This window comes from Sciurus carolinensis, chromosome 4 (assembly GCF_902686445.1).
Source record: "Sciurus carolinensis chromosome 4, mSciCar1.2, whole genome shotgun sequence".
NCBI classification, from domain to species: domain Eukaryota; kingdom Metazoa; phylum Chordata; class Mammalia; order Rodentia; family Sciuridae; genus Sciurus; species Sciurus carolinensis.
The window spans coordinates 153996319-154011263 of NC_062216.1; positions in this window are offsets into that span (position 1 = coordinate 153996319).

Here is a 14945-nt window from a genome sequence, read left to right on the forward strand (position 1 = left end):
TCAAAAGAGAAAAGAATAAAATGGCTAAGGAAAAATTTGTTCTCTCTTTGCTTGATTTTCTTCAAGCTGAGGCAATAGTCATCTCCTGATTTGGGACTTGGACTTGGGCTGAAACTTACACTTTCTCTCCATTATTTCCATCTTGCCAACTGCAGACCTTGAACTTAGCTTCCCAAATCCTGTATTCCAATTCATTATAGTAAATATTGACACCTATGCATTTTTCTTTGGGTTCTGTTTCTTTGCTAAACTCTGATGAATACAAGGTAATTCTTTTGTCATTTGAGTTTCTGTAAGAGGTTTTATTTAGTCTAGTACAACAATCATGAAGTATATGCACACACAAAAATAGGTCTTATTCCATTTGTTTGGAAAACAAGCACACGTGCATGCACACACACACACACACACACACACACACACACACACACAAACAGTCCTGAAATATGAATGTTGATTATCCCTTGAGAAAAGTCACCAGAAAATTATAGATTAAGATACAAACTTTGAGGTCAGATAGAAGCCATTCCTTAGGTATTAGTTGTAGGAATTGGGACCAATTATCTAATCTGAAACTATCAATTTCCTCCTCTACAGAATGGGGTTAATGCATCTTTATCAAAGCTCTGTTTGAAGATAAAATGTGATAACAAAGATAATCTCTTGTTCTATAAATGGTGGTATTATGATTAGAGGTTAAAAGATTTCCAGAAGTGACTTAATTGGTTAGTAGGAGTGGGGTCCCATTCTAAGCCCCCTGACAGTTCAACTCAGAACCTCCCACTTTATCAACACTCTTGTGACTTGAGAACCATCCCCTGGTATCGCTGCATGAGAAGGATTTCTCTGGTATTGCTTGAAAGTGAAGGCCTACTTTCCCTTACAACCTTCTTTAAATGCATACTTTTAATGATGGAAGGGAACCTTCATTTGGCATGAACAGTCCCTATCTTTCCTCTGCTAGCCACTGAAATAAGATTATCCCCTAAAGAGAGCTTGTGAGCTTATGTCTTGGGCTCCTTTTAATTAAAGCTCTGAATAGCTAATGACCAGCTGCTGGGGGTGAGGATGAGGTTGTGGGCATGGTATGTGGAAGTCCCTATGGAATAAGATGCCAGTGGCGACATAAACCATTGAATTCCAGGCTTACAAGATCATTATTCAAAATTGTCCAAAATGATTTCTTAGACTGGCAGTGAGATAAAAGTTGAATTATAGTACTATATTGTAAAAAGATAATTTTATTTTTTATAAAATCACTGCAAAGACATGAGGAAAGATAAAAGCCATTTAAAATGCTTCCACAGTTTTCAAAGCACGCATCTACCCACAGGTGAGACATTGAGGGTCTTTTTCTTTTTTCTTTTAGATTGAACCCAGGGGTGCTTTACCACTTATTCAACACTGGAACACTGACCCAATCTACCCTTTCTTGCATCAGGGTAGACACATTACACATTACTAACACAATAATATATATTGTTGTTGTAATATTGTATTAATAATATAAATTCGTTCTTTATGAAATTATTTGCATTGAACACACATCTACCAAATGTCCTCATTTGTCTGAGGCAACCACGGGCACTTATTTTCAAATAGGAATTGCCTTTCAAGGCTTCATAACCCCAGAAACTTGAACTTCCACAAAGCAGTGACACACCAAGATAATTTGTTTCTAGATAAAACCCCAAATCTGTCATCTTGTTCAGAGTATTGCACATTTCCTGGAATGTAGGACACAGCTTACCATTGCTCTATGCAGTTATCCCAACTGTGGATTTGATATTCTGATACATTGAAGCTGAATCTTGCCACTGTTCTACTGCTGATTACAGGAGTCCCGGTGGAGCCTCACCTGTGGGCAGGTGGGCACTTTGATGACTGCGGATACATTTTTAATGGTGATTCTTTTCTCATGTATTTGTACTTATTTTGTCAATAATGAATTCCCCTTTTATATCATAATATAAAATATCCGGATCTGAAGTTCTTTTTTAGGGAGAGGCAGGAACAGGCAATGCTCACAAATACCTTTGGACTCTCCATCCACACAATGAACATACACACACTTGTACACACAGATACACACACATGCACACACACACACACACACACACAAATGTGTGTTGAATTGGAAGGAATCCGTGTTCCCTGGTAAAGAATCATTGATTTTGCTAACAGGTTGAAAACAGCACAAGGTATAATATGTTTAGGGGGTGCATTTGTCTAGTTTTCATTGCTACAGAAAAATCCAAAACTGGGTAATGTACAAAGAAAACAGATTTATTTTGCTCACAGTTTTGGAGGCTCAAAGTCCAAGATCGGGCAGCTCCACACGTTCAACCATTGGCAAGGGCTTTCCTGGGTACATCAGACCCTGGCAAATGACATCATGGTGGGACAGCATGTGAGAGGGAGATCTCATGAGAAGACAGGAAGCCAGAGAGCCATTTGGGAGGTAGGTCTACTCTTAATAACAATCCTCTAAACTGAGTCCCACAAGAACTACATCGATTCTGTCTGAGGCCAGTACTATTGGAAGACCTAGTTATCTCCCACTAGGCTCCACCTTTTAAAGGTCCCCTACCTGTCATCACCACCCTGAGGACCAAGCTTCCAGCACATGAATGGGAGGAAAAACTCAAATAATACTTGACAGGTAAGGATAGGGGGAAGGAGGAACTAACACATTGATAGGCTTTTGCAATTTAAAATCAGTTCTTGGACATCTGTTATGGTTTGGATGCGATGTGTCCCCAGAACCTCATGTGTAAGACAATGCAAGAACATTCAGAGGTGAAATGATTGGGTTATGACATCCTTAACCCAGTCAGTGAATCAATCTCCAGATGGGGATTAACTGAGTGGAAACTGAAGACAGGTAAGGTGTGGCTGGAGGAGGTGGGCACTGAGGGTGTACCTTTGGGGTATATATTTTGTATCTGGTGAGCAGTGTCTCTGCTCTCTGATCATCATGTGAGCCTCTTCCCTTTGCCACACTCTTCTGCCATGATGTTCTACCTCACCTTGAGCCCTGAGGAATGGAGCCTGCTGTCTATACACTAAGACCTCTGAAACTGTGAGTCCCCAAATAAACTTTTCCTACTCTAAAATTATTCTTGCCAGGTCTTTAAGTCACAGCAGTGAAAAAGCTGACTAAAGCAACTTCTCAGCCATCTTTTGTCAGTTGATGACATTGGACAAGTAACTTAGAGCATCAACTTTCTCTTGTTTTACAACCTATTTGTGGACTGTGATGGTTAATTTTATATGTCAACTTTACTGAGCTATGGGATGCCCAGGTAGCTGGTTCAACATTAGCCATAGACTGAGGATGGAAGGAAGAATCCTGGGAAAGATGAACAAACCCTGAGACATATTTTCATGGTCACCTTCTGAAGAGTGCATTAAAAATTTTAGATTTAGGTAGCAAAAAGGAAGGAAGGTAAGAAAAGAAGGAAGGATGAGAGAAAGTAGAAGGAAAGGAGAAAGAATGGAGGAAGAGGGGTAGAGCAAATGAGGACAGTGGGTAGACAAATAATCAGAGAGGTTCAACAAATTTACACTGATTATCACCTCTGTAGAAGGCAGGAAGCTGGGGACAAGGGTACAGATGACCTAGACATGATTTTTATTCTAGAGGGATTCACATCATAGGAAAGGGATCATTTAGCTCTATAGCAGAGTGCACAAACCACAGTGGGACACTCAGGACAGATTTCCAAGCAGAGGAGGTATCTGCACTGGGTCTTGCAGGGTCACTGTGGTACAGAAGGTCAGGAGCTCTCCAACTTAGACCTCTTGCCTGCCTCAGGTTTTGCACTGTGAGCACAACTGGAACTGTTGGACAGATGCAAAGAGATCATTGGTTTTAGATGAGGACTAAAGGGGAAAAGACTTGTGCAGGGTCTGCGTTCTCCAAGGACTTAGAATTGAGGGCTGAGACTATTATCAGCACTGGTCAATAGAAACCAAAGAAAAAGACGGGGGAGCTTCAGGCAGGTAGGGCAGAAGCACACAGGGCAGCCTGAGCAGCTGGGAGGGTTCAGGCAGCATCAAGAGCAGGAACTCGCAGCTGAACCCAGCCATGGCAACACACCTGGCTCCACGCTCACACACCGGGCTTTCCCGCCAGTGGGAACCCCAGAAATTTAGATGGGCGGATTTCCTTCCTCACCTCTTCTTCCCATTTTCTCAGCATTACCACTTTTGTGAATAAAGATTGTTATTTTTGTCTGTTTGTTTTTGTTTTTGCTTAGTCCCTAGCAGAAACGTAGGCAGGCTCCAAGAAAATCCTTGGAACCTGGCCTGTTTCTGGTTAGATGGCGAAGGGAATTGCTCATCTTTTTAAAAATACAATTAGGATGTTTTTACATTTTTCCAAAAAGTCAATTTCAGTAGCCGCCTCCATCTTCTAAAGTGTTTTATCATAAGCAATGTTCTCGTCTCCACCTAGAAGATAGGGTTGAACCCTTGATCTATCAGAAGGACAATGAAGGAAGAAGGAATGTGAACTAGTCCTTCAAGGACCACCCATGTTTGTTCTAGGTATGGATTCACTGATATGTCACTTCTCAAATATGTATTTTAGGACTTAGACTATGTCAGTCACAGTCCTAGGCACTGAGGACAGAGCAGAGGGAAGAAATACAGGTAGAGGTCCCTGTCTTCATAGAGCTTGCATTCTACTTGGGAGGGATACATGAGTTACAGATAATAAATTAGATACAGTCATGCACTGCAAAACCATCAGACCCCATACACAACAGTGGACCCGTAAGATGACATCACCTAGTGACACATTACCATCTACACTCGGTGGTACTCACACAATGAGATGACCTAAGGATGCAGCTCTCATGTATGGCTTGGATGTGAGGTGTCCCCCAAAAACCTGTGTGTGAAGCAATGCAAGAAGGTTTAGAGGAGAAACGATTGGTCTAGGAGACCCTTAACCCAATCAGAGAATTAATATTCTGATGGGATTATTTTAATGGTACTCGAAGGCAGGTAGAGTGTGGCTGGAGGAGGTGGGTCACTGGGGGCGTGCCTGGGTGGGGTACATCTGGTGGGCGGAGTTTAGTCTGTCTGCTCTCTGATCATCATGTGAGTTCCTTCCTTCCGCCATACTCCTCGGCCAACATGCTCAGCCTCACCTCGAGCCAGGTGCTCCAGACAGCTGCTTCTGGACCGAGACCTCTGAAACCAACTGTGAGCCCTAAATAAACGTTTCCTCCTGGAATATTGTTCTGGTCGAGTCCTTTGGCCACAGCAGCAAAAAAACTGTCTAAAACGTCTCAGAACTCATCCTCATTGATGAGCAACCCTGGACTGCAGGCATTACGTCAGCTGGTGTGTGCCTAGGGGGAAAATGAAGCAAAGGTGGGACGGGAATGCGAAGGTGGGAGAGGCGGGCAACTTAAAAACTGGCAGTTAGGAGAGGTCAACCTGGGAAAGAGGCCTCTGAGCACCTGGCAGATACTCTCCGGAACAGACTTGCATGCTCTTGGCATCAGATCTGCTATTTTGCTGCCGCCATTATTTCGTCTCCCCTACACCACTTAACAACCAGATTGTTAGCCCACCAACCTCCTAGTCAGTCATTGATCCAGACTGTTAGCCCACAAAATTCCACTACTTAAGAATGGCTCTGCCGTCATATCTCTCTCTCTCTCTCTCTCTCTCTCTCTCTCTCTCTCTCTCTCTATCACTCTCATTCTCTCACACTGTGGGCAGACACTCTGCTTAATAAAATCTCTTGCTTGAGTTCCCACAACCGGGGTGGTTTTCCTGGGTGCTTTCACATGCATCTGTCTACACAGCCCTGTCCTTAGGAAGAATTTTCCTGGGGGAGTTTTTATTTTGTTTATTTGTTTGTTTGTTTATTTATTGGTGGTAATACATATATGACCCAAAACTTGTCATTCAGCTATTTCAAAGTGCACAATTCAGTACCACTAATGACATTCCCAGTGTTGGGCAACTATTACTACTGTCTCTTCTCTCAATGTTTTCATCATGGCAAATAGAAACTCTATAACCATTAGTGAGAACTCCCAGTCTCTCCTCTCCCCTGTCCTTAGTAACCTCATATCTGTCTCTGTGAAGTTGCCTCTTCCAGAGTTCATATAGAAGTGTGATCACACAATATTTCTCCTTTTATATTTGTCTTATTTCACTTAAGGTAATGTTTTCAAGGTTCATCTGTATTGCAGCATGCATTGGTCCTTCACTCCTTTTTTTAAAGATGAATAATATTCCCTTGTAAGCATATCCCACTCAGTTTATCCATTCATCTGTTGATGGACGTTTGAGTTATTTCCATGTTTTAACTATTGTGAATAATACTGTAGTGAATATTGCTATATCAGTACCTGTTTAAATTGTGGCTTTCAATTCTTCTGGTTATGTAAGAAGGCGTGGAGTTGCTGATTCATATGATCATTCTGTGTTAGTTTTATGAGGAACCAAGTTTTCCACAGTGACTGCACCATTGTACTTTCACACTAGCAATGGATTCATGTAAAGCAAGGATTTCATTCTAATTTGTCCACATCCTCACCAATACTTGGTACTTATTTTAAGGGATAGCCTCATAGGTATGAAATAGTATTTTATTGTGACTCTGATTTGTGTTTCCTTAATGAGTAAGAATGTTGATAGTATTTTTATATGCTTGTTGGCCATTTGGGTGTCTTCTTTGGAGAAATGCCCATTCAAGTCTATATTAGTGCATTTTCTGAGACTACGAACACAATATCACATCTCGCCTGCATCACCAACTTTCTGAGTTATTCTATTTATATTTACTAAAATGAAATGCCTAAGATAAACTGTCTTATAAAAGAAAGAGGTCTATTTTGGCTCATGGTTCTGGAGCTACATTTAGTAAATGTATCCTTGCTGGCAGAGTCCCATGGTGGCACAGGGCAACACTTGGAATAGACAAAGAACACACCTGTGCATGTGTGTCTCTTGCGTCCTGGGATTGAACCCAGGGGAGCTTTACCACTGAACTATATTCTTAGCCCTTTTTATTGGGTCTTACTATGTTGTCCAGTGAACTCAAGACCTTCCTGCCTCAGCCTCCTGAGTTGCTGGGATTACAGGCCTTTACTATTACACCTGGTTCTCTCCCTTTTAAAACAAGGCACCCCAATTAAATCATGGGGCTTCACCCACATGACCTTATCTAATCCTAATCACCCACTAGTGGTCCCTCTGAGCACCATGGTTGGATTAGGTTTCCACCCTCTTAATGTCTCCCAGTGAGGATTGAATTTCAACGCATAAACTCTTAGGGGACACACTCAAACTACACAAAGTTTTTCAACCATTTTTTAACTGGGTTGTTTGTCTTCAGATTGTTGACTTTTAGGAGTTCTTTACACATTCCATATATTTAACTCTTACCAGATACATGATCTACAAATATTTTCTGTTGGGAGAAGTCTTTTTAATGAAAAACAGATTGTAAAAGGTTAAGGAGTGAGGCAAAATTTAAAAAGTGAAAGGAACAGTATGTTAGTCAACTTTTTACTGTTGGGACCAAAACACCCAATAAGAGCAATTTAGGAGAGGAACAGTTGATTTCGGACTTAGAGTTTCAGAGGTTCAGCCGGGGGTGGAAGGGTGTGGTGGAGTTCTACTCTGCTCTAGGAGGCCAAGAAACAGAGTCAGGTAGGGTCCCAGGAAAAATGTACCCTTCCGGCCACACCCCCAGGGACCTCCCTCCCCCAGCCACATCCTCACCTGCCTAGAGTTACCATCCAGTCAGTCCATTCAAACTAAGATGAACTGATTAGTTTACAGCTCTCACAATCCAATCATTTCACCTCCAAATGTTCTTGAAGTAACAGGAGCTTTGGAGGGGCACCACATATTTAAATCTTCACAAGGATCTCTCCTAGACTCTCTGACAAATTAGTGAACCAAAGCCAGTCAGTAATGAAAATTTATTTTATAAAACTGAGGGATATTTAGAAGATGGAAAGGAAGGAAGGATATAGTGAAAAGTGATAGATTCAGAGTGGGTAATTTAAATGGGTAGTGTTATGGTTTAGATGTGAGGTGTCCCCCAAAATCTCAGGTGTGAAACAATGCATGAAAACTTAGAGGTGAGATGATTGGGTTAGGAAAGCCTTAATCTAATCAGGGCATGAATCCCCTGAAAGGGATTAACTGGGTGGTAACTGTAGGCAGGTGGGGTGTGGCTGGAAGAGGTGGGTCCCTGAGGGTGTGCCTTTGGGGTTTACATTTTTTGAACTGAGTTTAAGTCTCTCCCTGCTTCCTGATGTAATGTCCTGAGCTGCTTTCCTCCATCACACCCTTCACCATGATGTTTACCTCAGGGCTAAGGTGTGTAGTTAGCTGTCAGTGATGGTAGGGAATGACCTCGTCTTCTTGGTTTGAGAAGGAAAGTGATGAAGCAGGGCTCCTGTCCTCAGCCACCCTTGTGAATGTGCGAAGACAATTTAAAAAATCAGACTAGTGAGTGTTTTGAATTTATAATTTCTCCTTCATAAACTCAATACCTTATTAAACCGTTATTTATCTTCAAAAACAGCCTCAAAGGAAGACTTGAAGCCTGGGCCTACTCATTACAAGCATGCAAATGTCTTCTAAAAGCCCAATGTTCTGCACCACCCGTATCCAGGTCAAAATATTTCACAAAGAACTTCTTCCTGCTGCTCTTGCTAATTATGCTGTCTTGGAACTTTTATTTTGCTAAACCTACAACATATGCATTTGTTCATAGCGGTGTTTGGAGGGACACCACATATTCAAATCATGCTATGCCAGATTTGAATATCCACGTTTTCTGAGATCCAGAATAAAATGACCTGTACCAGCTGCTTCTACAAAACCAGTCTTGAATTACCTTTGCAAAGAAATATTTGATGACCAAGAAAACTGAGAAATGCCCCACCTTTTCTTCCCATGCTTGCAGTTTAAATTCTCATTACCATATTAAAAGACCTAAGAAGTCCTTTAACTTGGTTAACCCAGATTTAAAAAAATAAAAACTCACTTGAGCATAGACTACTGATAGCACGCACCTCTTAACTTCCTCAGGACCAGAATTCAAAAAAGTGCATTTTGAAAAATGCTGACCAGGATGGAAAATTCCTTCTCTGGGGTGTTCATCCTCTTGTTAGTTTCATCTTGCAAATCTCTGAAGAAAACCTGATTCATCTTGGCGACTGTTTATCTTGCCCCAATACAGCACCTTTTCTCTCTGCCTTTCTCTCAGAAGCATTTAGAATGGCGTTTCACAAATGGCATTCTAAAGAATGAAGCCTCCTAATAAAAAGCTGAAATACAGTGAAATACACACACACGTGCATGTCTGTGCACACACACGTATGTGTACATGTTTATGCGTATCACTGCTGTTAGTATTGGCTTGATTTCTTTCTACTCTTCCCATCTCTGACACCCTATGTCAGTTTTATGGGCACTTTTCCATTACATGGGGTTTTCAAACAGAGATAGCTCATTGGGGTGTGGAAATGTGCCCCAGGGGTGTAGAAGGCTGCAAATTGAGCCCCATATGAACACACAGGCTGACAGCAAGGTGGAGTGGCAGCCAGCTTCCAGACAGTCTGCAAGTGCTCACAGAGAAAGGGGCAGTTGGTTGTAATAAGCTGGTTTGATAAGCCTATAACGTCTTACCTGCTGCTGCGATCCTGGGCCCCCACTGTAATCATTATGAAGCGATTCCATAAACATTATTACCATGTATTAAACATATGTGATAGCGTCGGATAGCAGACACCGAAATAAAAACAGACGGTTAACAAGCACAAATGTCTTTGTGTTTGACAAAGCAGAGCACAGAACCTCTTTCAGCAGTGCCTTTCTTTTCGAAAGGTGCCAGCAAGTCTCAACATATGATTCACATCACATAAACAATGAGACGAGGGGCGATACACCAGAAAAAGAAACGACACAATATGAATTCAAAGTCCAGTTGGGAACATATTGAGTTTCTTTTCCTCAGTCTAGAATCAGAATGATGTGGTTTAAGTGTAGAAATCAGAGTTTCGCATAAGAAGGAAGACACTTGATGGGAAAAGGCAATCTAGTGGAGATATTTGGGGGGCCCGGGAGAAATTAGACCAAGAATCAGGTCAACATGAAATGGCAGATATCTCATTAGTGGACATAGGTAGTCCTGATGTCTGCAGTAGCAGAATCCCGAGGGGGTCAAGATAAAGAGAAGGGACGATGAGTGTCATCTCACTAAGGGGAAAAAAAGTAATCTATCGTAAAATATAGAAAACAATGGGAGATCAGACGATGGGAACTTGAGAAGATTTGTCATGCGGGAAAGAGAAGTTTCCATGATTCACAAATGAGTCACCACCCTCCCCTCCCTTAGACGTGGCCACCACAGCTAACTGATGGTCATGCTTTCCTGGTGTGAGCTTGAAAGTTCTCAGGCATGCTCAACTTGGGCACTCCTGGTGGTTATTTGGAGTCCACTAGAGTTGGCAGACCTGATGCTTCCTACCCACCATCCCTGAATTTAATCTTTCCTGAAATAATCAGTGAGGTCAAAAACTCTGGGTTGAGTTGCACCATACAGGTAATAGGATTGGATACAAGAAAGATCCTGATTTCCTCCCTTCCCCCAAGCCCAAGCAGAACAGAATATGAAATACTGCCCAATTGTACAAAACCCAGCTGGGGTACACAATAAGTCATAAAAGAGAAAGAGGATAACTGTGGCAGATAAAGGGTTTTAATGACCAATTGAATCTCCAAATCAGAAGCTAAATTAAATAAAAGCAGGGCTGATGGAAAGCCGTTTGATTTGAGTAGTAAGAGGTTTTCAAGTAGCTCTCTGAGTGCTGTCTGTGGGCTGTGTCTCGCTCAGGAGTCCAGGTGGGAGAGGTGCTGCATTGGATGCATCTGCAGCCAGGCTGATTGAGTTCTATCCCCAGGGAACAGAGGCCAAAAATACAAGTGAGGAAATTGGCTCATGCTTAGGCAGAAGTTGATGATTGAGGAAGGATTTTTTAATAATAGGAATCTCAAAACTATGCTTAAAACTCGACGGAAAGAACCCAAGAGACCAAAGGTCTATTTCATAATAGCAACAGAAAGAGATGGAAAAAAATCCCAAAGAGAAAACCTGCAGGGGCATAGCTGAGCGACAAGAAGTCAGAGGAAATTAATAAGAGGCCAGACACGGCCCTTGCAAACCAAAGACTCCAAGTGGTAGCAGAAAAATTGCAAACTTTCAGAAAGTCGGGAATGGTGCAGAGAACCAGTGAAAATTAGGGCAAGTGAATTTAAATTGAGCTTTTCGAAGTGAGGAACGTATACAGCATTTTAGATTAAAACAGGGCTACAGCTAGGGAGTCTGAGTCACTCACCTTCACTGGCTTTGCCAGGTCATGCTCTCTTATCTGTAGTTTCTACTTTAACCCTAAAATCTGTTTTCTATTCTGCTAATCCCTGTGTACTGCCACCCTCTTCCATGCAATTCAGAAAGAGAGGAGGCACACAGTGGAATGGATCAGAGGTAGCCGTAGACAGCTCTGAATCGTTAACGCCAATGCTTACATGCTATGTACAACCACTATTTCTTCGCTTGTTAAGTGGGAATAATAATTCATCTCTCAAATGCCATTATGAGAACAAAATAAGAAAAGATATATACAGAAATCATCTGGCAGTGTGCCTCATACTGATAGATTCTCAATAAAACTAGCTACTAATAAAAAGCCAAAGAATTCCATTCTATAGTTCTTCTATAGACTGATGTCCTAAATATTTTCTTTGGTTGGTTTTCTCAGCCTTGACAAAACACAAGTTGAACAATTTCTGCTTCTGGACATGAGAGAATAACAATTCAGACTCATCTTCTCACAGTAAAAAATTAGAAGAGAATGAAACACATTAACAGCTGCTTTCAGATGCTGGACCATAGACCATATAGGACCATGATCCTTAATAGAGAAAAGCAACAGCAGCGAGTCCTAAGATTGCCCTGGCTCTTTTTCTAAAGGCAATTTCTGGGTAAATGTGCAGTGAAGAGGAACTCACACAGAGCCCTGCAGAGCCTCAGAGTTGACAGCAGAGATCAAAGTTTGGGGAAGCTGAGGCAGCTAGAATTTTCAGGGCAGAGTAGCAGAAAAAAATGAGGCCACAGTGAAAGAAGTCCTAAAATCAACTTAGAGGTCAATTTGGTATTCAGTAAAATGCTGATCTGTACCTGAATAAATAAGATGAAACTCCATGAAATCAAGCAAAGAAAAACCTCAGAGAGAGAACAATTCCAGGAAGTTATAAACTCAAGTCTCCAGAGTTCACATGACACTGGGAATTATTTACAGTTCCAGAGCCAGAGTGGAGGGACCACATCGAACACACATGGGGTGTTCAGGAAAGACCTCAGGACAGGCACAAATTACAGTTAGGAACAGAGTAGCACACTTGCTATTAAAAACAACATCAGCAAGCTGGCCCGGTGGCACACACCCGTAATCACAGCAACTTGGGAGGCGGAGGCAGGAGGATCATGAGTTCAAAGCCAGCCTGAGGACAAGCAAGGTGCTAAGCAACTCAGTGAGACCCTATCCCTAAATAAAATACAGAATAGGACTGGGGATGTGGCTCAGTGGTCCAGGGCCCCTGAGTTCAATCTCTGGTACCAAAAAAAAAAAAAAAAAAAAAAAATCAACAACAAAGAAAATGTAAAACCAAGTCTCAAAAGGATCAAAGTGATCCATAAGCAATTGCCTGCCTACTAACAGGTGTTAATGGTACAGGAAAACACACACACACACAAATCAGGCAAAACCAAACAAAAACACCTCGAAGTTGTAAAATTTTAATGTGTACCACTCAGCAACAGCAAAAAATACTAACCATGCAAAGAAGCAGTTTTATAAACATGAGGGGAAGAAAAATGAGTCAATGTAGGTAGATCTAAGCATGATGGAGGTGATAAATGAACAGAAAAGAATGTTAATATACTCACAATCTTCAAGAATATGAAGGAAAAATCTGAGTGTAACTAGGCTAGAAATCAGAATTATGAAAAGGACAAAATCCAATTTGTAGAAATAAAATATACACTATAAAAATTTTAAACATTATTGGATACATTTGCAGTCATTAGATACTATGAAAAAAGAGCAAGACACTTAAGAACATGAAAACAAAAACTATCCAACAATTAAGTACACAGAGTCAAAAAGACTGGAAAGAAGGAATTTAAAAGAAAATATTAAGGAGTCTAACATACATATAATTGGAGTCAAGTGAAAGCTTTGGTGGCATAGGAAATATTCTGGAAGAAAAAGGGATCAGGAATGTTCCAAATTTGTTAAAAATTATAAACCTACACACAGCTCCAAGAAACTCAAGACACTGTAAGCAGGAAGAAAGGAAGGCAGGGAATCCACCAGCCCCAGGAAGACTCATTATAATTGAAATGCTGAAAAACAGATGAAGAGAATATTGTGAAAGTCCTAGAATAAACAATTGGAATATTGAATTTAAAAGTACCACACCATTTAGAATATCATCATAAATATTCATAGCAGTTTTATACAAAAGAGTAAAAAATGAGAAATAATGTCCATAAACAAGTGAAGACATTTTTTTTTAAATGCAGTACATCCATACAATGGAAGGTACTCAGCAGGAAAAAAAAAAAAAAATATATATATATATATATATATATATATATATATATATATATTATTTTTTTGTATATTTTTAGCTTTTTTTTTTTTTTTTTTTGGTAATGGGGAATGAACCCAGGGATGATTTACCACTGAGATACATCCCCACCTCTTTATATTTTATTTTGAAACAGGATCTCACTAAGTTGTCCAGGCTGGCTTCAAACTTGCAATCCTCTTGTCTCAACCTCCCAAGTCATTGGGAATACAGGCATGTCCTATCAAGTCCAGCAAAAAAAAAAAAAAATTATTTATAAAACATGGGTGAATCTCAAATATACTTATGGTGAAAGAACGAAGCTAAATGCATAAGAATCTATACTATTTGATTCAATCTTAGAATCTATACTATTTGTTTCAATTTAATATATAGTGAATGAAAACAGATCAATGATTGCCTGGGCCTGGGATTTGGGTGTAGATACTGAATGGGAACACATAATCATTACATTTTTGGGTTAGTAAAAATAGTCTTTATTTTGACTGTGTCTGTAGTTACAATAGAAATATTTATCGAAGCTAATGGAACTGTTTCATTAAAACAGATACATGTTATGTTCTGTAAATGCTGCCTCAATAATGTTATCTAAAAAGTAAGTTGAACTGAGCATGGTGGTGCACACCTATAATCCCAGCAGCTCAGGAGGATGAGACGGAGGATCTCAAGTTCAAAGTCAGACTCAGCAATTTAGTGAGTCCCTCAGCAACTTAGTGAGACTCTGTCTCAAAATTAAAAAAATAAAAAGGGATAAGGATGTAGTTCTGTGGTAAAGCACCCCTGGTTCAATCCCAGTATCCAAAACAAACAAACAAACAAAGTAAGTTGGATTTGTCATTCTTTCCTTATTTAATCTCAGTCCCTATCACTCTCCATTGCCTCATGTCAAGTCCACTTCATTCAATTACAAGGTCGGCATTGAGATGGGCAAAGCGAAGTGAGTAGAGGTCAACATTTAAGGAGGCATTTCCTCTCAGTGTCACTCTGGACCCTGCCTATGACGTCACCTGTTGAGAGCATTTCTTTGTGACTCTCGACTTAACACCTTGTGGTCTTACTTGCTTCCTCACCCTTTTCCTGCAGCTCCCCACAGGAATGGACTCTCTGTGCATCGACTTGCCATCTCTACAACTTCGAGCCATGTCAGCGACCTTACTCCTCTGAACATCTTTCACGATAATACTCATCAACTGTGTTCGTGGTTTGGTTTTCTGTCCATCCCACCTACTGCTGTGGTGGCA